A 26350-nucleotide genomic window follows, 5' to 3' on the forward strand; every position below is an offset into this window, starting at 1 on the left:
TCCTGCAGCTCTCGGGCAAGGGGTGAACCAGGCAGCTCCCGGCAGGAGCGTGTCCGCCCCACTTGTGTCTCCACCACCCGCCCACCTGGGCCCTGCCTGCTCCATGCTGCCCCCAGCCCCACTGCGCTGCCCTGCAGGCTGCAGGGCTGGAGCAGCTTCCGCGCTGCGCTCCCGGCCGTGGCCATGGCCCGTGTGCAAACCTGGGAGGGAGCAAGAATGCTGTGTGCTTGGGGAAGAGGCAGGGCCAGGACGAGGATTTGGGGAGGGATCCAAAGGGGCAGCGAGGGGGTGGGGCTGGGGGCAGGGGCAGGGCCGGGATTTGGGGAGGGATCCAATGGGGGAATGAGGGGGTGGAGTTGGGGGGGGCAAGTATCCCTCCAGACTATGCCTGCGTGCCGGAGAAGAGGACAAAGTTATTTGTTTGTCCAGGGTCCCGACCAAACATCGGTCGGGATGCGGGACAAACAAGAAAATATCAGGACAGTCCTGATAAAATCGGGACGTCTAATCACCTTACATCAGGCTTCAAGTTGAGAATCATTTCCCATTCCTGCTGTGTGGGAGGGGAGACTTTTAAACGCACTCTCTGTGCGACTGCACATGGCTAGGCAAAGAGAACAAACCCCAAATCCCCGCTGTGCTTTGGGAGCCAGGTTTGCAGTGGGAATTCTGTAGTTCAGATGACTTCACACGTGGTCATTGTGATTCTTTACCAGTTTCTCTAGCATTGGGGCAGTTTTTCACTCACAGCTATGATAGCCAAGTGGTTAAGATGTGGGCGTTGAAGTATAATAGGGTTTTCCTGTGCAGGTTTGAATCCTGCTCACAGCATGGCCTGTGTTTTGGCCAGACTCTCACACGGGCAACACCTCTGTACCACCTCCTGAGACGCTCTCAATTCTCTCCCCACCCCAAGTAAATCCTGTTCTGCTCCTTTCATAGAGATCCCTGGGGCACCACTCACACTGTGTCCCTGGGGGGTCAGGCAAACTCTCAGCACCTGAAGCCTCTGCCACTCGCCTGATGCCCCATAGATCAGCCATAGCCCTGGTTCTGCTCCTCTCTCTAGAGTGCGAAGGAAGCCAAGTCAGCGACTCCATGGGAGCTATGGGGCTGCAGAACCAGCTGAGAAAAAATAGGTGCTCAGGACTCACTGGCAGCCAGCTCCTCCTCTGCCCACTACAGGCCTTGCTGACAAGCTCCTCCTATTCCCCTTGAGCACCTCCCACCTGCCAGTGATCAGTGGGGTTCAGGAGGCACTGGGTGGGGAGGGGGATGAGCAGGGACGGGAAGAGGTTGGGGAGGTTGAGGAATGGTGCAGGAAGTTGCAAGGTGGGAAGAGATGGGACGGGTGGGGCAGGGCCTGGGGATGAAAGAGGGGATTTGTCCTTGACCCCAGGCCCCTCTAGGGCCAGCGCTGAAGGAAAACGCTGGCTATGACAGTGACAATACAACTGACCAGCATTGCGGGGGAGGCTGAGGGAGATCCACACTCATCAGGTCTCTTCTCTCCCCCAAGGTGAGCCAGACACTGCTCTCTCCTGGCTCTCACTCTAGCAGCAGGATGCCAAGGAGCCATTTCCCCACAGGAAGTGCATTGAGTGCCCCTGTGGTGCTGGGGGGTGGGGCTGGCGCTGCTGCTGCCTGTGGGGCTGGCAGGGGGGTTGATGTCTGCACAGACTCTCAGCTGCCAGGCCGGAGGGGGCACTTGGGACCTTACCAGACTGGCTCAGTGAAGATGGGGGGTTGACAGAGCAATACAGATGCTTTCCAGAGCATGGAGCAGCATCCGCCCATGCAGCCAGGCAATGAGCATTTCCCACAGCCTGGAGGGAGGCAGCAGCTGCTGTTCCAGCTGCTCGGGGACAAGCCCTGCCAGCCAACAGACACTTCTTACTCACCACAGCTAAAGGTGCCCGGTTCCTCCGGTGGGGGTATGAAGCAGCCGTTTCTTTTCCTCTCCTTTTTGTGTGCAACTGCTGACAAAAACATCCCAGACAGAGAAGCAACAGGCCAAAAGGCTGTCATGCAGCTGCCAAAGTAGCTCAGTTGGGAGAGCATTAGACTGAAGATCTAAAAGTCCCTGGTTCAATCCCAGGCTTTGGCAGGCCCTGTCGTTCCTCTTTGTGAAGGGGTGGCTTGTTTTCTGGGAGCACAGCAGTGCTTGCACCCAAACTAAGTTACTGATCTTGGGCTCTGCAGTAGGAAAACATTGAATGGGCTTCCACCCCTAGTTGGCCCACCTGACCCTTAATAATGAGAACTGTCTTTCCCAACATGGTAGGAAGAAAGTGAGGCAGGGTAGCCCTCAGGAATGGTGCCAGAGGGCTGCTAGGCAGGGATTGAGGATGGAAGCTCCTCTGGGCAGCTGAGCCAGGGCAGTAGCAGGGAAGGAGCATCTGTAAAAGTGACCCCACACACCTCTCCTCCTCTGGGCACCTAGAGCAGAGGCAGGTGGTGCTGACAGCTCCAAGGGAAGGCTTAAAAGCCACAGAGCAACTGAGGTCAGGGCTAGAGGAGGGCAGGACCATGCCTAGGTGTGGCCTTCAAACATGCACAAAAACACCCAGCCAGCCTTCTCCCTGCCATGCTGAACACCCACTGAAGGTCACCAGCACACGGGGCAGCTGCTGATGCTCTGTGGCCAACATCACAAGATGGTAGGAAGGCAGGGCCAGACTCCATGGTGGGGCCTCTGACTGGTCCCACTCAAGGTGCTCACTTTTGCAGTGGGGCAGGAGATTTTTCCCCAAGAGGCTTTTCCCCAGCTGGCGAGAAGCAGAGAAACACCCAGGCTCCGAAGGTGCTATATAGCAAACCCCCTCAAACACAGGGACTGGCGCACATTTGGAAGGGGGAAATTGCTCTACACACTAGCCCGGGCAGCCGCCCATTTTCTTTGGCAAGTCAGGAAGGGCAAAGGCTAGACTGGAAGCACCTGAGACTTCTGCCCCAGCCTTTGTGACACCCAACCCCCAACTCCTTCCCAGGGCTCTAGCTGAAGGCAGAGCATTGGTCTGAGCAGCCAAGAAGAGGTTCCAGCCCTGAAGGGAGCAGGACTTTCAGCACGAAGGTAAAAGTGCACCAGCACAACCATGAAGGGACTCAAACCCTCAATGACCTCATCTGAGGTCAGAAGCCTTATCCATTAGGCCACGTGATCACACAAGAAAAGGCCCTCCAGGCATTTCTTTGGAAAAGGCAGACACTAATACATCCGACAAAGTGGGGATTCACCCATGAAAGCTCATGCTCCAGTACGTCTGTTAGTCTATAAGGTGCCACACGACTCTTTGCTGCTTATGGAGACATTGTGTTTCTCAGGTCAGCTACTGAGGGGGGCCGAGACTCTCTGGGCACAAGAAGTGGAGTTCCCAGTGAGATGTGAGACTTAATTATCTGGAGCCGAGTGCAGGGCTTTGGCAGGGAGTCTCAGGCATGAGGGATTGTGGTGCAGCAGATGGACTGGCTCTTTAGGTGCGGAGATTTAGTCTCACTGAGGAGGAGGAGAAATCCTGCTGACAGGCAGTGTCTAGGGCCGGTGCAACCGCTAGGTGAACTAGTCAGCCGCCTATGGTGCTAAGTGGTTGGGGACACCAAAAATCGCATTCAGGGGAGGCGGTGGAGTGGAGGTGAGCTGGGGCAGGGGGCTGTGGGGGGGGAGTTGGGTGACCTGGCCCCAGCCTGCGCCGCTCTGCCAGCTCGGGCTGGGGGACGGGGTGCTGTGTAGGGACCCAAAATGTCTAGAGACAACCCCGAATAGATCATTTTTCCACAGTTACGGATGGCTGTTAGAATAGAGCTATTCAGGCTGCTTGTATAGGCCTAGACTTTAAGAATTTAGGTGTATTTTTATCACTTAGCTAGTGACAAGGGTATAAACCAAAGAACCAAAATCCCAGTCTGCCTGTGTCTGGGCCTTCTCTCCCTAGGAGAGTCTGAGCCCTTGTTCGTAGGTGTCATAAACAGATAGTTAAGGGTTAATGTCTCTTTTACCTGTAAAGGGTTAAGAAGCTCCATAAACCTAGCTGACACCTGACCAGATGACCAATAGGGGGACAAGATACTTTCAAATCTTGGTGGAGGGAAGTCTTTGTTTGTGCTCTTTGTTTTGGGGGTTGTTCGCTCTTGGGACTAAGAGGGACCAGACGTCCATCCAGGCTCTCCAAATCTTTCTGAATCAGTCTCTCATGTTTCAAACTTGTAAGTAATTAGCCAGGCAAGGCGTTAGTCTTATTTTTGTTTTCTCAACTTGTAAATGATCCTTGTTTGCTGAGAGGATTTTACCTCTGCTTGCTGTAACTTTGAACCTAAGGCTAGAGGGGTTTCCTCTGGGCTATATAAATCTGAGTACCCTGTAAAGTATTTTCCATCCTGATTTTACAGAGAGGATTTTTATCTTTCTTTCTTTAATTACAAGTTTTTTCTTTTAAGAACCTGATTGATTTTTCCTTGTTTTAAGATCCAAGGGGATTGGGTCTGGACTCACCAGGGATTGGTGGGGGGAAAGGAATGGGGATGGTTAATTTCTCCTTATTTTAAGATCCAAGGAGTTTGGATCTGTGTTCACCAGAGAATTGCTGAAGCCTCTCAAGGCTGCCCAGGGAGGGGAATGTTTTGGGGGGACAGTGAGTGATCCAGACACTAACTTCTGGATGGTGGCAGTGTTGCCAGATCTAAGCTAGTAATTAAGCTTAGAAGAGTCCATGCAGGTCCCCCAGGTCTGTACCCTAAAGTTCAGAGTGGGGAAAAAACCTTGACAGTAGGCTAAGGCCTTTGGCTAAACAGCAGGGGCAGCCATATGCTGGGAAGTGAAGGGTCACATCCTCACCTCCCAAACCCGCCACACTGAACTAAGGTGGGGTTGGGCTGTTAGGAAGACGATCCTGTCCCAATAGTGCCCATCACCACCAGATAAAGAACCAGATCTTAAGGGAGCATCCGGTCTGGCAAGAAATCCCTTCTCAATGGTTGTGGTTGTGAAACTGTCATTTCTGTAGGGTTTATCTTTATGGCCCCAGCTTTTCTGTTGTCAATCTGTCTGGTCCTCTTATTCTTTCTGTCTGCAGCAGAATTAATTTTGCTGGGTGTAAGTTAATTAGGGGAGTGGGATGTAATTGGTTAGAGAATTCTGTTACAATAGGTTAGATGTGGTTAATTACATTTCAGTAAAATGATTGGTTAAGGTCTCGCTGAGAATATTACTGTATAAACTGGGGTCAAAGAGGCAGTGGGTGGGGAAATTGGCATCATGCTTGCTAATGGGGGGTAGGAATAGGGAACGGGGAACAGGGACACAGGCAAGGCTCTGCAGTGTCGGAGCTGGGAAGGGGGACGTGAGGTAAACACTCTGCAGTGTCAGAGCTCATAGACTCATAGATTTTAAGGTCAGAAGGGACCATTATGATCGTCTAGTCCGACCTCCTGCACAACGCAGGCCACAGACTCTCATCCACCCACTCCTGTAACAAACCCCTGACCTATGTCTGAGCTATTGAAGTCCTCAACTCGTTGTTTAAAGACTTCAAGGTGCAGAGAATCCTCCAGCAAGTGACCCGTGCCTCACGCTGCAGAGAAAGGTGAAACCCCCCCAGGGTCTCTGCCAATCGGCCCTGGAGGAAAATTTCTTCCTGACCTCAAATATGGTGATCAGCTAAACCCTGAGCATGTGGGCAAGACTCACCAGCCAGACACCCAGGAAAGAATTGTCTGTAGGGATGTGGGGTAAACGCTCTGTGGTGTCAGAGCTGGGAAGGGAACACAGGGGAACAGACTCTGTTGGTGTATAGATATCAGCCTGACTGGTGTGAAGGGCTTTGGAATCTGCTTGCTTGGAAACTAACCCCAGTAAACATCCCTTTGTCTGCGCTTCGGACTTCTGGTCTTTTGCTGCTTGCTGTCTGTGCGACAAAAGCCAGGGAAGTGGGTAGGGGAATGTCATAAACAGATAGCTAAGGGTTAATGTCTCTTTCACCTGAAGCACCTGACCAGAGGACCAATCAGGAAACTGGATTTTTTCAACTTTGGGTGGAGGGAATTGAGTGTCTGAGTCTTTTGTTTTCTGGCTGCCTGCTTTCTCTGAGCTTTGGAGAAGTAGTTTCTTTTTTCTAGTCTTCTGTTTCCAAGTGTAAGGACAAAGAGATCAGATAGTAAGTTATATGGTTTCTTTTCTTTGGTATTTGCATGAATATAAGTGCTGGAGTGCTTTGATTTGTATTCTTTTGGAATAAGGCTGTTTATTCAATATTCTTTTAAGCAATTGGCCCTGTGTTGTATCATCTAATACAGAGAGAACATTTGTACTTATTTTTCTTTCTTTTTATATAAAGCTTTCTTTTAAGACCTGTTGGAGTTTTTCTTTACTTCAGGGAAATTGAGTCTGTACTCACCAGGGAATTGGTGGGAGGAAGGAATCGGGGAGATCTGTGTGTTGGATTGCTAGCCTGATGTTGCATTCCCTCTGGGGGAATAGGAAAGTACTTTTTGTTTCCAGGATTGGGAACAGAGAGGGAGATTCACTCTGTTTGGATTCACAGAGCTGGTGTCTGTGTATCTCTCCAGGAGCACCTGGAGGGGGGAAGGGAAAAAGGATTATTTCCCTTTGTTGTGAGACTCAAGGGATTTGGGTCTTGGGGTCCCCAGGGAAGGTTTTTCAGAGGGACCAGAGTGCCCCAAAACACTCTAATTTTTTGGGTGGTGGCAGCAGGTACCAGGTCCAAGCTGGTAACTAAGCTTGGAGGTTTTCATGCTAACCCCCATATTTTGGACGCTAAGGTCCAAATCTGGGACTAAGGTTATTACATGGTGTGCAGCTGGTGGGACTAGAATCCAGAAGCCAGTAGGAATATTATATTTTTCTTTTCTCTGCTAAGGGCTTTTTAGCAGAGAGAAACAGTTGGTTTTAAAAGGGAACCAGAGAGAATTTTTTTCTGCTCTCTCTCGCAGTTTGTGGCTTGCATGTTAAGGGTCTTTTGTCATGCAATAGCCCTCCCATTAGGAGGCAAGTACCGGCACTTATATGCATGCAAATAAAGTGGTTTTTCTGGTTTCCCTTCATTGAACATTAGCTAGAGAGAGAAAGGGAAAAAAGCACTGTTGCTAGGCAGACTTCAGGAGGCAACAGAGAACCTGCAGTTCAGAAGAAAAACACCGGAGGGCACCCCAACACAAGAAAACAGGAACCATGACTTCTAAGGCAAAAATCGACGCCGAAGAACAAATCAAAGAAGCTGAACACAGGCGACAGATGGAGATGAAAGAAAGAGAAGAACAGATCAAAGAGGCAGCCTACCAAAGAGAACAGGCAGCCTACCAAAGAGAACAGGCAGCCAAAGAGGCAGCCAAGGAGGCAGCACACAAAAGAAAACTAGAAGAAGAAGAGGTGGCCTACCGAAGGAAACAAGCAGAAGATGAGTTGGCCCACAGAAGGAAGCAAGAAGAAGAGGAGGCGGCCCACCGCCGAGACATGGAAAAACACCAAAAAGAAATGGAAAAACAACAAAAAGAGAATGAAGAGAAGGAAAAACAGAGAAAACATGAACTGGAGATGGCAAAAGCTGGGCTGCCTGTGCCAGCCAACCCTAACAACCCGGCGCCAAATATTGCTCCACAGCACAGGAAATTTCCCACCTACAAGGCAGGGGATGACACCGAGGCCTTCTTGGAAAACTTTGAAAGAGCCTGTCTTGGGTACAGCATCCCCGAAGACCAGTACATGGTAGAATTGAGGTCACAGCTCAGTGGACCTTTAGCAGAGGTGGCAGCTGAAATGCCTAAGCACCAAATGAATGACTATAAACTTTTTCTAACCAAGGCCAGATACAGGATGGGGATAACCCCAAATCATGCCCGTCGGCGCTTCAGAACCCAAAAGTGGAAACCAGAGGTGTCATTTCCCAAACACGCCTACTACATTGCAAAAAACTATGAGGCCTGGATAACAGGAAACAACATTCAAATCTTGGAAGAACTGAACCTCCTCATACAAATGGAGCAGTTCTTGGATGGTGTTCCTGAAGACATCACGCGGTACATACAAGATGGAAACCCCAAGAATATCGCTGAGGCGGGGGAGATTGGAGCCAAATGGATGGAACTGGCAGAAAGCAAGAAAGCTACTGTCAAGGGGAACGATTACCCCAGGGGGCACACAGACCATAAACCCTACAACCGAGGACAGCCAAAGACCCCACATACCACCCAAGTAAAGCCACAGATACCCTACCCTTCAACCTCACCAGTCTCCAGTAACTCACCTCGGCCCAGTGACCCATCAGATGGAAGATGCTTTAAGTGTAATGAACTGGGACATATCAAGGCCAAGTGTCCCAAGAACACCATGCGAGTGCAATTCATTACACCACCATCACACCAAAGATCCCCAGGCCCGGATGCCTCTCAAATACCCTTGGAGCGAAGGGAAAATTTGAGAGTGGGCGGAAAGAAGGTTACTGCGTGGAGAGACACGGGGGCACAAGTGTCAGCTATCCACCAATCCTTCGTTGACCCCAAATTCATCAACCCAAAGGCCAAAGTTACAATTTACCCCTTCATGTCACAAGCTGTAGACTTGCCTACAGCTCAACTGCCTGTCCAGTACAAAGGCTGGTCAGGAATGTGGACTTTTGCAGTCTATGACAATTATCCTATCCCCATGCTACTGGGGGAAGACTTGGCCAACCAGGTGAGGCGGGCCAAGAGAGTGGGAATGGTTACATGTAGCCAAACCAGGCAAGCTTCCAGACCCATTCCTGTTCCTGAGCCGTCCACAGAGGCCCCGTCTGTGTTACCAGAGACCCAGACAGAGGTAGTGGACCCGGATTCCATGCCTACCACTGAAACAGCCACAGCATCTCCAGTCCCAGGCCCGGAACTGGAACAGCAACCAGCACCAGCAAGTGCAACTACATCTTCAAACTCAACGCCAGAGGGCGCCAGCGAGCCAAAACTGGCAGAAGCAACAGACAGCCATACCCAAAAGGCTCAGCCAGAGCGTGAAATACCCTCAGGTGCACCAGCGGAGAGCGGTTCACCAGCAACGGAAACAACCCCATCACCTACATCGCTTCCAGAGGGACCAAGCCCAAGTCCACAGTCTGAGGAAGAACTGGTGACCCCAGACTCAAGGGAACAGTTCCAAACTGAGCAGGAAGCAGATGACAGCCTTCAGAAAGCTTGGGCGGCGGCACGGAGCACCCCACCGCCTCTCAGCTCTTCTAATCGATCCCAGTTTGTTATAGACCAAGGACTTTTATACAAGGAAATTCTTTCTGGTGGACACCAGGAAGAATGGCAGCTGCAAAAACAGTTGGTGGTTCCAACTAAGTACCGGGGGAAGCTCTTAAGCTTAGCCCATGATCATCCCAGTGGCCATGCTGGGGTAAACAGAACCAAAGACCGGTTGGGGAAGTCCTTCCACTGGGAGGGGATGGGCAAGGACGTTGCCAAGTATGTCCGGTCTTGTGAGGTATGCCAAAGAGTGGGAAAGCCTGAAGACCAGGTCAAGGCCCCTCTCCAGCCACTCCCCATAATTGAGGTCCCATTTCAGCAAGTAGCTGTGGATATTCTGGGCCCTTTCCCAAAAAAGACGCCCAGAGGAAAGCAGTACGTACTGACTTTAGTGGACTTTGCTACCCGATGGCCAGAAGCAGTCGCTCTAGGCAACACCAGGGCTAACACTGTGTGCCTGGCCCTAACAGACATCTTTGCCAGAGTAGGTTGGCCCTCTGACATCCTTACAGATTCAGGGTCTAATTTCCTGGCAGGGACCATGGAAAAACTGTGGGAAACTCATGGGGTGAATCACTTGGTTGCCACCCCGTACCACCATCAAACCAATGGCCTGGTGGAAAGGTTCAATGGAACTTTGGGGGCCATGATACGAAAATTCATCAACGAATTCTCCAATAATTGGGACCTAGTGTTGCAGCAGTTGCTGTTTGCCTACAGGGCTGTACCACATCCCAGTTTAGGGTTTTCACCATTTGAACTTGTGTATGGTCACGAGGTTAAGGGGCCATTACAGTTGGTGAAGCAGCAATGGGAGGGGTTTACGCCTTCTCCAGGAACTAACATTCTGGACTTTGTAAGCAACCTACAAAGCACCCTCCGACACTCTTTAGCCCTTGCTAGAGAGAACCTAAAGGATGCTCAAGAAGCGCAAAAGGCCTGGTATGACAGACATGCCAGAGATCGGTCCTTCAAGGTAGGAGACCAGGTTATGGTCTTGAAGGCGCAACAGGCCCATAAGATGGAAGCATCATGGGAAGGGCCATTCACGGTCCAAGAGCGCCTGGGAGCTGTAAACTACCTCATAGCATTTCCCAATTCCTCACTAAAGCCTAAAGTGTACCATGTTAATTCTCTCAAGCCTTTCTATTCCAGAGACTTACAGGTTTGTCAGTTTACAGTCCAGGGAGAGGATGCTGAGTGGCCTGACGGTGTCTACTATGACGGGAAAAAAGACGGTGGCGTGGAAGAGGTGAACCTCTCAACCACCCTGGAACGTCTGCAGCGGCAACAAATCAAGGAGCTGTGCACTAGCTTCGCCCCATTGTTCTCAGCCACCCCAGGACGGACTGAACGGGCATACCACTCCATTGATACAGGTAATGCTCACCCAATCAGAACCCCACCCTACCGAGTGTCTCCTCATGCCCAAGCCGCTATAGAGAGGGAGATCCAGAACATGCTACAGATGGGTATAATCCGCTCATCTACCAGTGCATGGGCATCTCCAGTGGTTCTGGTACCCAAACCAGATGGGGAAATACGCTTTTGCGTGGACTACCGTAAGCTAAATGCTGTAACTCGTCCGGACAACTATCCAATGCCACGTACCGATGAGCTATTGGAAAAGTTGGGACGTGCCCAGTTCATCTCTACAATAGACTTAACCAAGGGGTACTGGCAAGTACCGCTAGATGAACCTGCCAAGGAGAGGTCAGCATTCGTCACCCATGCGGGGGTGTATGAATTCAATGTCCTTCCTTTCGGCCTTCGAAATGCACCCGCCACCTTCCAGAGGCTGGTAGATGGTCTACTAGCTGGACTGGGAGAATTTGCAGTTGCCTACCTCGATGATGTGGCCATTTTTTCAGACTCCTGGCCCGAACACCTACTACACCTGGAAAAGGTCTTTGAGCGCATCAGGCAGGCAGGACTAACTGTTAAGGCCAAAAAGTGTCAAATAGGCCAAAACAGAGTGACTTACCTGGGGCACCAGGTGGGTCGAGGAACCATAAACCCCCTACAGGCCAAGGTGGATGCTATCCAAAAGTGGCCTGTCCCACGGTCCAAGAAGCAGGTCCAATCCTTCTTAGGCTTGGCCGGATACTACAGGCGATTTGTACCCCACTACAGCCAAATCGCTGCCCCACTGACCGACCTGACCAAAAAGACCCAGCCAAATGCAGTTAAGTGGACTGATGAGTGTCAAAAGGCCTTTACCCAACTTAAGGCAACGCTCATGTCGGACCCTGTGCTCAGGGCCCCGGATTTTGACAAGCCATTCCTAGTAACCACAGATGCATCTGAGCGTGGTATAGAAGCAGTGCTCATGCAGGAAGCAACAGATCACAACTTCCATCCTGTCGTGTTTCTCAGCAAGAAACTGTCTGAGAGGGAAAGTCACTGGTCAGTCAGTGAAAAGGAATGCTATGCCATTGTGTACGCCCTGGAAAAGCTACGCCCATATGTTTGGGGACGGCGGTTCCAACTACAAACTGACCATGCTGCACTAAAGTGGCTTCATACTGCCAAGGGGAACAACAAGAAACTTCTTCGTTGGAGTTTAGCTCTCCAAGATTTTGATTTTGAAATTCAACACATCACAGGAGCTTCTAACAAAGTAGCTGATGCACTCTCCCGTGAGAGTTTCCCAGAATTCAGTAGTTAAAAAGTTTTCTTAAAATGTAGAAGTCTGTTAGTTATATACTTAGTAGTATATGTAAAGGTGCATGTGTTGTATTAATCTGTTTATTTTCAAGTTCTAGAAGGAAATCGCCGCCAGTGAGATTCCCCACTGTCTGCAATTTGGGGGGCGTGTCATAAACAGATAGCTAAGGGTTAATGTCTCTTTCACCTGAAGCACCTGACCAGAGGACCAATCAGGAAACTGGATTTTTTCAACTTTGGGTGGAGGGAATTGAGTGTCTGAGTCTTTTGTTTTCTGGCTGCCTGCTTTCTCTGAGCTTTGGAGAAGTAGTTTCTTTTTTCTAGTCTTCTGTTTCCAAGTGTAAGGACAAAGAGATCAGATAGTAAGTTATATGGTTTCTTTTCTTTGGTATTTGCATGAATATAAGTGCTGGAGTGCTTTGATTTGTATTCTTTTGGAATAAGGCTGTTTATTCAATATTCTTTTAAGCAATTGGCCCTGTGTTGTATCATCTAATACAGAGAGAACATTTGTACTTATTTTTCTTTCTTTTTATATAAAGCTTTCTTTTAAGACCTGTTGGAGTTTTTCTTTACTTCAGGGAAATTGAGTCTGTACTCACCAGGGAATTGGTGGGAGGAAGGAATCGGGGAGATCTGTGTGTTGGATTGCTAGCCTGATGTTGCATTCCCTCTCGGGGAATAGGAAAGTACTTTTTGTTTCCAGGATTGGGAACAGAGAGGGAGATTCACTCTGTTTGGATTCACAGAGCTGGTGTCTGTGTATCTCTCCAGGAGCACCTGGAGGGGGGAAGGGAAAAAGGATTATTTCCCTTTGTTGTGAGACTCAAGGGATTTGGGTCTTGGGGTCCCCAGGGAAGGTTTTTCAGAGGGACCAGAGTGCCCCAAAACACTCTAATTTTTTGGGTGGTGGCAGCAGGTACCAGGTCCAAGCTGGTAACTAAGCTTGGAGGTTTTCATGCTAACCCCCATATTTTGGACGCTAAGGTCCAAATCTGGGACTAAGGTTATTACAGGGAAGGGAAAGCCAAAGCCCTCTAACAATGGCTCCTTGCTCCTCTCCCTCCAGGCTCAGTGGTCAAGGATGGGCAGGACTCCAGACTCTGCTTGAGGGATCCTGGCACAGGGGCTGGTGGGGGAGAAAGGATTGTAGATTCTGACCTGCACTCTGGAGAGGAGCTAATAAGTGAAGGGGGCATTTTTGATTCCTCCTCTGCTTCAATGTCCCCAGGGCTGGAATTCTACATTCCCTAGGGCCAAATGAGGGGGTGAAGCCATTTGGCTGATGAAAACCAGTGCTTCAGGTGAGGCTTGAACTCATAATTTCAGCATAGTTCCTCTCAGTACTGCTCTATAAGTACTGTGCATTAACCAACTACACCACTGTTAATTGCTTGTCTCTTAGTCCCCTAGGTTGATAAAGGCAAGGAGTGACCCCAAAACATTCTCAGTGGGATTAAGAGCCGGTATCAGCAAGCGTTGTACTCCGTGAGGTGGATTCTTCTTAAGGATTCCAGGCACCATTTGACCCTTTTGTTCTTCTCTGTGTAATAACAGAGCTGACTGACACTCACTGTAGAGTCTTGCTGCAGACTGACAGATCTGAAATCACTGATAACCAGGTCTGAGCATTAGTCCTGCTTTGGGACAGTGTCTCTCATCCAAGAAACTACCGAGTCTGCACTAGCAGTGAGGCTCCCTCACTAACAGCTGAAATCAGGGAAAGCTGTGTGAAGTGCAGGGCCCCAGGGGTGCCTGAACACGGGGGAACAACACCCCAGGACTTTTAAAAATGGGAGAGCTCTACCTTGCCACTCTGTAATGACCGTAAGGGTGCGTGAGGGTGGGGAGGGGGCTGAGAGCAGCGAGCAGGAGGATGGGTCTTGGGGGAAGAGGCAGTGTAGGAGTGGAGGTGAGCTGGGGCAGGGGGCTGGGGGGTGCAGGGAGAGGGCTGCCCGCAGCAAGTAACGGGGGTGGGGGCATGCAGGGGAACCGCTCCCTGTCTCAGCTCACCTCTGCTCCGTCTTCTCCCCTGAGCAAGCTGCCCCCGCTCTAATTCTCCTCCCCTCCCAGGCTTGCCGCACTAAACAGCTGATTAGCACCACAAGTCTGGGAGGCAGGAGAAGTGGAGCGGTGCCAGCGTGCTCAGGGGAGAAGGCAGAGCGGAGGTGAGCTGGGGTGGGGAGCTGCTGCAGGGGGGGGCTGCCTGGCTCTTTGCCATGGCCCCCACCCCTGCTCCTTCCCAGGCCTTCACCCCCCCCCCCCGCACTCACTGCATGGTCCACTCCTCTGGCTCCCAGCCATGCTGCCGGCGAGTGCTGTGGGGCGGTTCCCCGCTCCCCTCAAACTTGGGAACCAGGGGAGCTGTCATAAACAGATAAGTAAGAGTTAATAGCACAGAAGTGCTTCATATCTCTTTGCCTGGAAAGGGTTAACAAGAACAGTGAGCCTGGCTGTCACCTGACCAGAGGACCGATCAGAGGACAGGATACTTTCAAATCTTGAGGGAGGGAAGTTTTTGTGTGCGCTGTTAGTGTTTGGTTCTTGTTCACTTTGGGGGCTCAGAGGGACCAGACGTGCAACCAGGTTTCTCTCCAATACAGGCTCTTATAAGTTCAGACTAGTGAGTACTAGATAGATAAAGCGAGTTAGGCTTATGTTTGTTTTCTTTATTTGCAAATGTGTATTTGGCTGGAAGGAGTTCAAACTGGTATTTTGCTGAAAGGATTTTAATTTGTACTTGTATACTTAGGCTGGGAGGGTATTCCCAGTGTCTATAGCTGAAAGACCCTGTACCTATTCCATCTTAAATTTACAAAGATAATTTTTACTGTTTTTTCTTTCTTTAATTAAAAGCTTTTCTTGTTTAAGAACCTGATTGTTTTTTTATTCTGGTGAGATCCCAGGGGACGGGGTCTGGCTTCACCAGGGAATTGGTGGGGAGAAAGGAGGGAAGAGGGAGAGAGAGGCTGATTTCTCTCTGTGCCAGGATTACTTTCTCTCAGGAAGAGTCTGGGAGGGGGAAGAGAAGGAGGGGGGAAGGTGAATTGTCCTCTCTGTTTTGTGATTCAAGGAGTTTGAATCACACAGTGATCTTCCAGGGTAATCCAGGGAGGGGAAGCCTGGGAGAGGCAATGGTGGGGGAAAGGGTTTACTTTCCTTGTGTTAAGATCCAGAGGGTCTGGGTCTTGGGTGTCCCCGGGCAAGGTTTTGGGGGGACCAGAGTGTACCAGGCACTGGAATTCCTGGTTGGTGGCAGCGCTACAGGTTCTAAGCTGGTAATTGAGCTTAGAGGAATTCATGCTGGTACCCCATCTTTGGGACGCTAAGGTTCAAAGTGGGGATTATACCATGACAGATGGTTACCAGCCATACCGTCCCGTGTGCTGCTTTGCAAGTTGACAGTGATAGTTACCAGTTATACTGAACCATCTGCTGCTGTCATGGGTGCTCCTGGCCAGCCTCAGTGAGGCTGGCCAGGGGTGCATGGGCAAAAATGGGAATGACTCCCCAGGTCATTCCCTTCTTTGAGTTTTGTCTAAAGGCAGAGTCAGTCCTGTCTAGACTATCAGGCAAGCCTACTAAAGAACAAGAGAGGCAAACGGCCACTCTGGGTCAGAGCCCCAGACATCCCACAGAAATGATGAGCTGCATGCCATTCCAGGGGGTGCCCCTGCAACAACCCCACCCATTGCTTCCCTCCTCCCCCACCCCTCCTGGGCTACTGTGGCACTGTCCCCCTGTTTCTGTGATGAAGTAATAAAGAATGCAGGAATTTGAAACAACACTGACTTTATTGCCTTTGCAAGCAGAGCTCAAAGGGGGCCAAAACCGCAGAATTGCGGCCACACTAACCCTAATCCAACATGGCAAATACCGACTTCAGCACTACTCCCCTCATCGGTACAGATATCGGTATTAAGAGCCCTTTATATCGATATAAAGGGCTTCGTTGTGTGGATGGGTGCAGGGTTAATGCGATTTAATGCTGCTAAATTAGATATAAACTTGTAGTGTTCACAAGGCCAGAGAGCAGCAGGTTTTCCCTACAGTTTCCCGCTCTTGATTTCTTGACTAGTTCTCCTCCAAACCAAGTTGCTCTTTTACTTTGTGCGTCTGGCAAGCTCAGTTGGCAGAGCATCAGACTTCTAATCAGATGGTCCAGGGTTCAAGTCCCTGGTCAGGTGATAAACTACTCCCCAAGATCTTAAACTGTCTTTCTGGTGTCTTCTTTGACATAACTTTCTCTCTTCAGGATTTTCCCTTTCCTCAGAAGGGACTTTTTGTGTGTGGGTTTGAAGGGGCAACTTCCTGACAGCCCCTCTGTCCTTGCAGCCTGGAGGAATAAAGGCCTCTGGGCATATAGCATGTTCCTTCCCTGCACACACACACACATACAAATACATAGAATATTCCTAGGAATTAGAATCACCTGCTGCTTTCCCCTTTCCTGCTGGATCCCCAAATGACGATGCTCTTCAGCCTAAACCCATGTCCCCTCTTTTCCCAGTGCCCCTCAATCCCAAACTTCAGACCCTCCTATGCATACTTCTTCTCACTCCCAACCAGAGCCTACTCCTCTTCACCCTTCTCCTCTGTCCCTACCCACTGCCTCCTCACTCCCAACCCACAGCCCCCTCCTATTCCCAGTGCCCCTCAGTCCCAACCCACAACTCCCTCCTTCCCTCCAGCAGCAGGTGCTTCAGACCCCCTCAGGATGATTTTCTTTCAAGGTTTCGTGTATGAGTCTGCATGTGGATTTTACAATATGTTGGAAATATGTTGGATTGCTTGCCGAAATGATCACTTTGGCTGGTGTTAGATTCCCAGTCTCCTTGTTATTGGGGCAGGAGAAATAAAGCGTTGTTATCCTTGTGTAAATTGAGGGCGGCACAACTGTGCTCGGCAGACCCCGACTGAGGGACTCACGCTCAGTTCAATAGCACTTGCTAAGTAGGGGACAGGGGTTCAGAAGCCAAATGGGCCAGTGCCTGGGTCCTAATACTAAAATTTAGGGATTAGATCAGTTTTAGGACAGAGTGACAGTGAAGGGATGAGTGCGTCCCTAGACAACATAGTGAGTATGGTGCCTTCTTATTTTCTCCCCTTTCCACCGAGGGTGGCAGGTGAACTCTACAGAGGCACCTCTGGGCTTGCACTGACTAAGGACAACAGCTGTGAGTGGGGTGCAGAGAGGGGATGGCTCATGTTAAAGGACTTGTGGTTGCTGGACTTATGAACCGTAGGGTGAAGGACACTGCCCAGCTTATTTGGGGGGTGGGTCTTTTCCTCTTGGTTTATATTTATGAGTTGGGGCTGCTGACATGACTTCTGCTAATCCTGGGCTTACATTGCAATGTAGACATACCCTGAGAGGGCATCTATAACATAATAAAAGCCCTGTGGCCCGGCTGGCCTGGATCATCTGACTTGGACTCCTGGGGCTCAGGTTGTGAGGCTAAAAACTGCAGAGTAGACATTTAGGCTCAGACTGGAGCTCAGGCTCGGAGACCCTCACCCCTTGTGGGGTCTCGGAGGCTGGGCTCAAGCCCAAGTGTCTACACTGTAATTTTATAACCCTGCAGCATGAGCCCCACAAGCCTCAATCAACTGACCCAGGGTTTGAGAATAGTGACTTGGGTGTGTTTATGACAGTGCAGATATAATACTACGCTATGTCCACGCTGCAATGAAACACCCAAGGCTGCCCCATGCCAGCTCAGGCTCCCGAGGCTTTGGCCGTCGGGTGGTAAATTTGCAGTGTAGATGTCTCAGCTCAGGCTCAATACTGGGCTCTGGACCCCCTCAAAGTTCGGGGGAGTTTAGCAAGCAAAAAAGGTAAAACCGCAATGAAGTATTACCCCGGACTCAATGGCATTTCTCCATTGGTCTGCCTGCTTTGGGGCAGGGACAATAGCACATCCTGCTGCATTCGTTATTTCATAGGGTGGTTTAGGATTTTCATTCTCAGACACTGGGCACAAAGCAGGACTCAACCCTCGGCATAAACTAAATGAGCAGGCCACAGATTCTGGCAGCCTGTGTGTGTAATTTAAACCATAAGAAAACCCACACTGGGCTAGACCAAAGGTCCTTCTGACAACAGCCAAGAGCAGGTGCCCCAAAAGCCACTCAACAGGTCACCACTGGCAGTTATTATCCCTGCCTGAAAAGCAGACAGACCAATGGAGAACTGCCATGAGTCCAGGGTAATACTTCCCTGCAGTTTTACCATTTGCACTTGCTAAACTCCCTCCCAACCTTCTGGGCTTCTAGACCTGCCCTAATGTTATGTCTACACTATGATTAAAACACCCAGGTCACCTGTCTCAAAGCCCGGGTCAGCTGACTCAGGGTTATAGGACTTGGACTGCAAGACTACAAAATTACAGTGCAGACATATGGACTTGAACCCAACGTCTGAGACCCCACGAGGGGTGAGGGTTTCTGAACCCAAGCTTCAGTGTGAACACAAATATCTGCACCACAGTTTTTAGCCTCTCAGCTTTAGCATAATGAGCCCAAGTCAGATGACCCAGGCCAGCCATGCTGCCATCTTTATCCCGGGAGAGAGGGACTCTAAGGGTACGTTCCCATTGCAATGGAAGCCCAGGTGTGGCACGCTGTGCTTAAAGCAGCACCCTGCAAGCCCCATATTCACCACTCTCATATAGTGATGATACATTTGAACAAAGTCTGCCTGGTGAGGTATCATTTTAAAAATCTTGAACTGTTCATCTGTTGAACCTTAATGTCTTCTTGCATTCTGTGTGCTCACATTGGTTTGGGAAGTTATGAAGTTTGCTCTGTGTGCATTACAGAAACATGTTATGAGGTTGGGAAATGCCCCCCACCAGCCTTTCAGGTGCAAAAATGGAGGAGCCAGACTCACTGCTGGCCCATTAAAGGTTTCTACACTCCCAAGGACTATCCCAGGAACCGTGAACAATGCAGACTTCACCGAGATAACACAGCAACAATGGACACTGCTTGACTCACATCATAGCAAAAGAGCTTTCTAGAAAGTTGGAAGAAACTATGAAAGAGGGGAAGAGACATCATGACTTGGCATCTCTCCCCCACAAATCAACAGCTGGAAACACACCTGTATGACAAAACTGATTCATAAATCAGAAGATAATAATAATAATACATTCAGACCAAAGTCCCCAAATAGCTAGTACTGGTTTTTCAGCTGAAAATTTTCAGTTTGGGGAATTTTGTTTTCCCAGTCAGACCTTGCCAAGGGAAGCAGGGAGAAAATGTTTGAGTTGCCTCCTTCAGAGCAGCTTAGCCTAGACACTCTAGCTGTGGTCACTGTCATGGCCTTGCTGAGAACTGGGGTATTTTAATAATTTGGGGAGGTCTCAGGGTGTTTGGGGGAGATTTTGAGATTGTTACCTTTTGAGATAAAAACTAAGACATACAAGACTAGAGAAATTTTTTTTTAGAAATCTGAGATTTAGACATTTTATTTAAAGCAAGGAGGTTTCTGAGCAGGCTTTTGTATGGCAGGATACAACATTGTTTGATCTGCCATTGTACCAAAGGAGAGATGTTTTCGTAAAAGGAGAAGTGAAGACTAAATGCATCTGATGAAGATGGGATTTGAACCCACGCGTGCAGAGCACAATGTATTAGCAGTTCATCACCTTAACCACTCAGCCACCTCATCTGAGAGGTTAGAAAATGGACAGGATGAGAAATCTAAGGCCAGCAGAGATAGGGACACTAAGGTATTTTTAAATACTAAGCGGAAGTAGGGGCTGAATGAGCTCCCCCCTCACACCTACTGACCAGCTGTGGGAAAGGCTTCAGGAACAGACCGTGTTTGCATAGACACACCTACTCTGCCTAGGTATGCAGCATCATGGGGCCGCTTCCCCAAAATGACCAGTTTTAGCTGGTGGCGGGTTACAAATCACTTTAGCACTGAGTGGTATGAAATGTTATTATCCTTCCTGCATGAGTGAAGGGCAGCAGAACATACTTAGTCGGTCCTGATGGGTGAGGAATAGCATTTATTGGACTGCATAGAAGTGATTCAGAACGTCACCCTAAAGCAGTGGTCCCCAAACATTTCACACTGTGCCCTCTTATCCATGGCTGTGGGCCCTTGGAGCCACAGTTGAAAACTGGGGCTGGGAGTGGGGTGTTGCTTGCTGAAGAGTGGGGTGCAGACAGGGGTAAGGGGGTCAAGGCCGAGCTGGCAGTCAGGGGCCCAGGCTGAGGGTGGGGTTGGAAAAGAGCTGGGACAGAGTCGGGTTGACTGGTGCTCCCTCCATGGGGGCTGGCTCAGCCCCTGAAGTGCCCCTATGAATCTTCCTCTTTGTTCCCCTAGGGGTCATGCCCCACATTTTGGGGACCACTGAACCCTACACGTTAAGCAGGGGCTAGTGATGCCAAAGCCCAGGGAAAGGGAGAACAAGTGCAGGGGCCCTAGCACTGGAAATAGGCCCCCTCACTTCTGCCTGTGGCTCTGCCCCCTGCCACACCTTCCACCCACGGCCCCATTCACTATGTCACCTCTGTTCCACCACTTCCCCCACTAGCCCCACCCTGTCATTCCTTTACCCCTGCCCCACTGTGGCCCCAAGACCAGAGAAGCTCTGTGCCCCTTCTGCAGCCCCCGGGCCATAGCATGGAGTGAGAGCTCCTCCAGCCCTGGGGCTGACATGCGGGAGACTTTTCCAGGGGGACCTAATTTCTCCAAGGCCCCTAGTCATGGGCTCCACTGCCCCTTGGTGACACAAGGTTTGGGGAGGCTGAGCCCCCCCGAGTCTCCATTATGTGCTGCCCAGGCTACCGCTGCTCAGTGTGTGGCCAGTCTCTCTGTGTTCTCTGCTATTTGTGCTGGGGAGCCTGGCCGGCCTTAGAGGTGGGGTCCCCCAGCAGCCGCCCAGGGCTCCAGGGGGTCAAAGGGCACTGTGTGCCAGTGCAAAGGTGCTCACTGCTCTCCCCTGCCCCAGTGCTCCTCCATGGCCCCATAGGGGGTTGGGGGGAGAGAGGAGCAACACTATGTGCTCCATGCATCCTGGTCACTTTCCCCACCTGGGCTGTGCTGTGAGGGGAGCATCAGAAGCTGTTGCTCTCTGCTCTCCCCTTATGCAGCCTGGCTGAGGAAAGCGACCTAGATGCAGGGAGCTCGGATGATGTTGCTTCTTGCCCCCGCACCCCACCCCCGCAGGTCCTAGGGGTGCCTGGAGGAGTAGCCTTCCAGGGAGAAGCGGGCAGCAATGCCAGCTGCTCCATGCACACAGGTCAGTGTCCCCACGTGGGTGCAGGAGGGGGTGCAGGGGTTAGGGGTGAAGGGGGGCAGGAGAGGGGCAGTGCCTGGTAGCACAGGAGGGGAGTGTGGGACTTAAGGGCAAAGGGGACACAGTGTAGTGGTTAGGGCACAGGAGGGGGCAGGAGATAGGGGTGAAGGAGGTGCAAGGGTTGGGAGTGCAGGAGCTGGGGGGAAAGGGGGAGGGGGATCGTCCAGGGCCTATGGGGAAGTGCTAAAGTACAAGTTTTGCCCAGGGCACCATTTCCCCTAACGCTGATCCTTGAGAACATTTCTTGCTGGGACGGGGAGGGGAGAGAGATGAGGCGTTTTCTCTCTGTTTCTTTCCTCTCCATTTTCTGCTCCTTCCTTCAATTCCAGAAACCTCCCTTGTGTTTCAGACTGTGCAGTGACGCCTTCCCCACCCCAGGCCTCTGGAGCCTTTGGAGCAGAAAGATCCCAGGAGCTGAGGAGGAATCCAGGGGTGAGTAGCTGGCAGGAAGGAGTCCTAGCAGCTCTTCTGGGAGTGCAGGGGAGAAATGACTCCCCCTTCTCTAGATTCTCCCCATGGGGCTCTGGGGAGCAGGGAGCGTTGTGTGATAAATTCCATCCAACATCCCCCTTTGATCCAAGCCGAGGTACATCTCAGCTCTGCACGTTCCCCTTGGCAGCACCAAACAAGGGATGTTTTCCACTGCGCAGGAGACCCAGCCAGGGACTGATGTGCTGGAGATATGTTGGGAAAGGGACTGTCTGAATTCCCAAGGCAGGAAAAGAACAATCTACAGTGACATCATTAACCACAAACACACTCTAACCATGATCCAGCCAGTAGGGAAATGGGCAGGAATTCTTGCTGTTCAGCCATGGCCACATGTACAGAGCTGCACAGCACTGAGTGTGCTGGGGAAGCTGATCTGAGCAAACAATTGGAAATGACTCTTCAGTGAGAACAGAACCAGAGTGTAGAAAGGCCCCTGTGTTAAGTGGTTGTGGCTGAGGGCTTAGGGAGCTGGGGTATGACACCCTAGGGGTCTTTCTGTGGAGGTTTGATTTTTGCCAGCTAGGAAAGGCTGGTGTGTCTTGTCTTCATGGCTGTACTTTCAGTGATGCAGGTTTCTCTATCCCATTGTTCCACGGGCATCCTACTAGATTGCCAGCTGCCTTTCAACTGCAGAGACTGTTTGTGTGCGGGGAGAGACAGTGTGTGTGTTGAGGTAGGTAAGACCGAATCATTATTATCCCTACTTGAAAGAGGGAGAAGCTAAGGCTGAGAAAGGAGAATTGACTTGTCTTAGGTCACACAGCCAGTCAGTGGCAGAGTTGGGAAAAGGACTCAAGAGCCCTGATTTTGAATCTAACCATCAGATCTTGAATTTCATACATGGAATGACCTGAGTAAAGTGCTCTCACATGAGCTCAAGTCCAACAACAGTGCTCAGTAATTATTCAGCAAATATCTGAGGAGAACTGCAATGTTAGAGAGAATCACGAACTGCTCAGAGACCATTAATGCAGAGAAGCAGCAAAATTCTTCAAACACATGACTGGTTATGACTTATTTACCTGGTCGTAAAAGAGAAGAACAAGGACCTGAGTCTCCTTCTTGTCAATTACCCCCTGCTCAACCAATCAGGGTAGAGACTCAGGAAGGGAGGCTGAGGGTTCTCACCACAGAGCCCAAAGTATGGCCCAGGTCACCGGTGGGGATCACTGCCTGAGCATTATCTCAGCCGCACATTTTTGGGTGGACCTCCCAGAGTGGGAGCTACAGAGCACTCCCCCGCAACACACACACACACACACACACACACTTTACTCTTGGTGTTGGGAGGGGAACAGGTGAAAGGACAAAAGCAAGAGACAAAGAGAAAGGAGGAAGGGATGGATGGAGGAAAAAGTGAAACAAAAAGGACAAACCCTAATGTCCCCAGTGATTCTAAGGGACAAAATCTCAGGTGTGGAATAAAATTCTGCCTCCTTAACCTCATGTTTTCCATGCCTAGCATTCAGCTGTCACCAGACTGATCAGACTGAACAGGTTTCAAACCTCGAGGAGGCTCTTACCTTCTAAACAGGAATGGCTGTTTTCTAGTAAAATCAGGCAAAGGGAAGGAGAAAACTTGAAAGAGATTCCTCCTGGCGCTCACGTACGTGAACCCGAATACTCTCTCAGTCCTCAAAGAGAGACCTGGAGAAAGAGACTTGCTGAAGCAAAGCCACAGGGGTCTCTGAGGTTTCCCTGGCCCCTCACCCCTCTCCTGCCTGGCTGATGTCAGCATCTCTCTGTGAGGTCATCACCTCCCCACCACCTTTGACCAATAGTCTTAGGTCCTGCAAAACGCTTTTGTGATGTCACTGCCACACCCCTCCCTTGCTGTGCTAATGTCCTGCCCGTGGCCAGGCACTTTGGAGGTTTGAGCTACTCCCTGTGGATCACCTCACTCAAGGAGCGTTCGTTCTAGGAAGCAAGCCAGTAGTTTTGGATCATCTGCAAATTTTGTCACCTCACTGTCCAGCAGATCATTTATTAATATGTTGACTAGTCCTGGTCCCAGTACAGACACCACAAGATACCTGTTTCCATCCTGAAAACTGACCATCTAGTCCTATCCTTTGTTTCCTATCTTTTAACCAGTTATTGATCCACGTGAGGACCTTCCGGAGGTGAAAGTAAGCCGGTATGTTACAGTATGAGGTACTGGCAAGAGCCAGTATGCTGTGCCAGCCTGGCCCGTCTTCCCCAGGCTGGTGATTTAAAAGGCCCAGGGCTCCCTGGTGCAGTTGGACCCCGGGCCCTTTAAATCACCTCCCAAGCCCCCCTGCCGGAGCCCCGGGGAGCAAATCACTGCCGTGGATGCTGCTCTCTCCCGCTCTGTGAACACAGAGCAGGGGCGGCAGAAGCTTCCTTACAGTGGGGGGGGGCACTGTTATCCAAACTGTGGCACCCCCATGACACTCCTTCCCTAAGGACCTCCACTCACAGCTCCTCTCCCCTCGAGGCCACACCCACAGAACGCCTCTTCCCCAAGACTGCACCCTTCCCCCCTCCATCATTTGTCCTAACAGCCAGTAAAGAGTGGTGGGGCCATGGCCCTCTAACCCCCCTGTTCCAGCACCCCTGACACAGAGCTAAGCAGGCAGCAGTGTGTACGTGTATGTGTGTGTGTGTGACAGAGAGTGCTGGGCTGTGCTGAGCTGAGCCAGTGAGAGAAGGGGGGCTGATGTCGGGGCTGTCCCCTGCCTCAGGACTGGTTGCTTCCAGCAGCTGTCTGAACTTAGAGACAGTGTGCCGACACACTCACTCTTCTGCAACACACACACTGTCTCTCCTCCCCACACACACTGTCTCTACCCCAGCACACACATTGCAGTTGAAAAGCAGCTGGCAATCTAGTAGGATGCCCATGGAACAGAAAACTGTATCATGTGATGCTGTACCAGCCTGTGAGGCATTGCAAACCCTTCCCAAAGCACCCTGCAGCCAGTTGCACAGTGGGATAGCTACCACAATGCACTGCTTTCTGTGGCCATCCAAGAGATGCTAGCATGGATGTGCTCTGGTGACACAGGGCATAGGGTGGACATGCAACAGCTGTTCAATTAAAACACTTTAACTAAAGCCATGTTACTCTTTCATCTAGACATAGCTTAAGAATGAGACAAGACTCAGCTCCATCAAAAGAGAAGAACCACAGCTTCCTCCATAATTGGCAGGATTTGAACCTGCACAGGGAGACCCCAGTGGATTTCTAGCCCATCACCTTAACCACTCAGCCAGAACTACTTGCTTGATATGTGGCTCTCACTGCACTCTAGTTCTGTTCTCACTGAGTGATCAATTCCAGTTGTTTCCTCAGACCAGCTTCCACAGCGCACACACTGCTGTGCCGTTGTGTAAGTGTGTCCATGGCTGAACAGCAAGAATTCCTGCTCCTTTCCCTTCTGGCTGGAGCATGAGGAGAGTGTGTTCGTGGTTAATGACGTTGCTGTAGCTTGTTGTCCATTTTCTGCCTTGCTCATTCAGACAGTCCCCTTCCCGCCATATCCCCAGGGCTTTGCCAGGGGGTTGGTGGCTCCTTTCTTTCCTCACCCTGGAGTAAACTCAGCTTTTTATTCCATCCTTGTTGTTTCAAGGAATAACAACAGATGACCAAAGAAAGAGGTGGACAGGGTGGGTCTCAGGGGAGGGGCAGAGAGATGTGGGTGGTGAGCAGGGTGAGTCTCAGGGGAGGGGCAGAGAGGTGTGGGCAGGAGGGTTTCAGGGGAGGGCTCAGAGAGGTGTGGGCAATGGGCAGGGTGAGTCTCAGGGGAGGGGGCAGAGAGGTGTGGGCAGCAGGCAGACCTTGGGGTAGAGGGTGGAGAGGCGCGAGGAGGCCTTGGGGGAGGAGAGGAGTGAGCGAAAGGTGGACCAGCAGGCCTCAGCCAAAGAGGAAGAGCAGGTGTGGGAAGTGGCCAAATGGGAGTGAGGGCAGAGCACAGGTGGGGCCTCAGAGGGAGGAGAATGAGTGAAGCGGGTGGAGTGGGGGGACAGCACCATGGTCTGGGCAGGGCCGCCCACCGGATTCAGGGGGCCTGGGGCAAAATAATTTCAGGGCCCCTTCCATAAAAAAAAGTTGCAATACTATAGAATACTATATTCTCATGGGGGCCCCTGCAGGGCCCGGGGCAAATTGCCCCACCTGCCACCCCTCTGGGCGGCCCTGCCCTCAGCTTCTTCTTGTAAGTCCTCTGTCCCCTAATCATTTTTGTTGCCCTTCCCTTAGACTTTCTCCAATTTGTTTCTGTATTGGGGGGGGGGCGCGAAAACTGGACACAATGCTCCAGATGTGTCCTCACCAGTGCTGAATAATCACTTCCCTCGATCTGCTTGCAATGCTCCTACTAACCTAGCCCAATATGACCAGTTCCCCACATTGAATGCAGACACAGCAATATTTGATAAATTGGTTCCTGTCCATTCAAGAGGTTATTTCCCACCTATTTATAAATAATGAAGATGCTCTAAGTGGAGGGGAGAGAGCTGTTCTGTCCGTGCAGTTAATCCATCTCCCCGAGAGGTGGTAGCTATGTCACTGGGGGAAGCTATGTTGGTGGGTGTGCAAGCTGTGGTGTCTACATGTATATATAAAGTTTAATCAAACCCCATTTTTAAAACCCCTGTGGTCTGGGAATAGAAAAGGAGCTCTC

The 26350-nt window shown here is 50.7% G+C and overlaps 1 long non-coding RNA gene and 3 other non-coding genes across 4 annotated transcripts in view; 3 read left to right on the top strand and 1 right to left on the bottom strand.

Annotated features, from left to right (window-relative positions):
- The first annotated feature begins 2034 nt into the window (after window positions 1-2034).
- Window positions 2035-2107, top strand: TRNAF-GAA (transfer RNA phenylalanine (anticodon GAA)). Its single transcript has one exon. It is a non-coding gene; the product is annotated as a tRNA-Phe (tRNA).
- Window positions 2108-16009: 13902 nt separating this feature from the next.
- Window positions 16010-16082, top strand: TRNAR-UCU (transfer RNA arginine (anticodon UCU)). Its single transcript has one exon. It is a non-coding gene; the product is annotated as a tRNA-Arg (tRNA).
- A 3406-nt stretch (window positions 16083-19488) lies between these two features.
- Window positions 19489-19570, bottom strand: TRNAS-GCU (transfer RNA serine (anticodon GCU)). The gene has a single exon. It is a non-coding gene; the product is annotated as a tRNA-Ser (tRNA).
- The window catches only part of LOC127041002 (uncharacterized), a 150899-nt gene continuing 144070 nt past the window's right edge, over window positions 19522-26350 (top strand). Inside the window, exons 1-2 of the long non-coding RNA XR_007771581.1 lie at window positions 19522-19753; window positions 21542-21644. This is a non-coding gene — a long non-coding RNA (uncharacterized LOC127041002). The remainder of the gene's footprint in view (window positions 19754-21541; window positions 21645-26350) is intronic.

The sequence above is a fragment of the Gopherus flavomarginatus genome, assembly GCF_025201925.1.
Source record: "Gopherus flavomarginatus isolate rGopFla2 chromosome 13 unlocalized genomic scaffold, rGopFla2.mat.asm SUPER_13_unloc_1, whole genome shotgun sequence".
Taxonomy (NCBI): domain Eukaryota; kingdom Metazoa; phylum Chordata; order Testudines; family Testudinidae; genus Gopherus; species Gopherus flavomarginatus.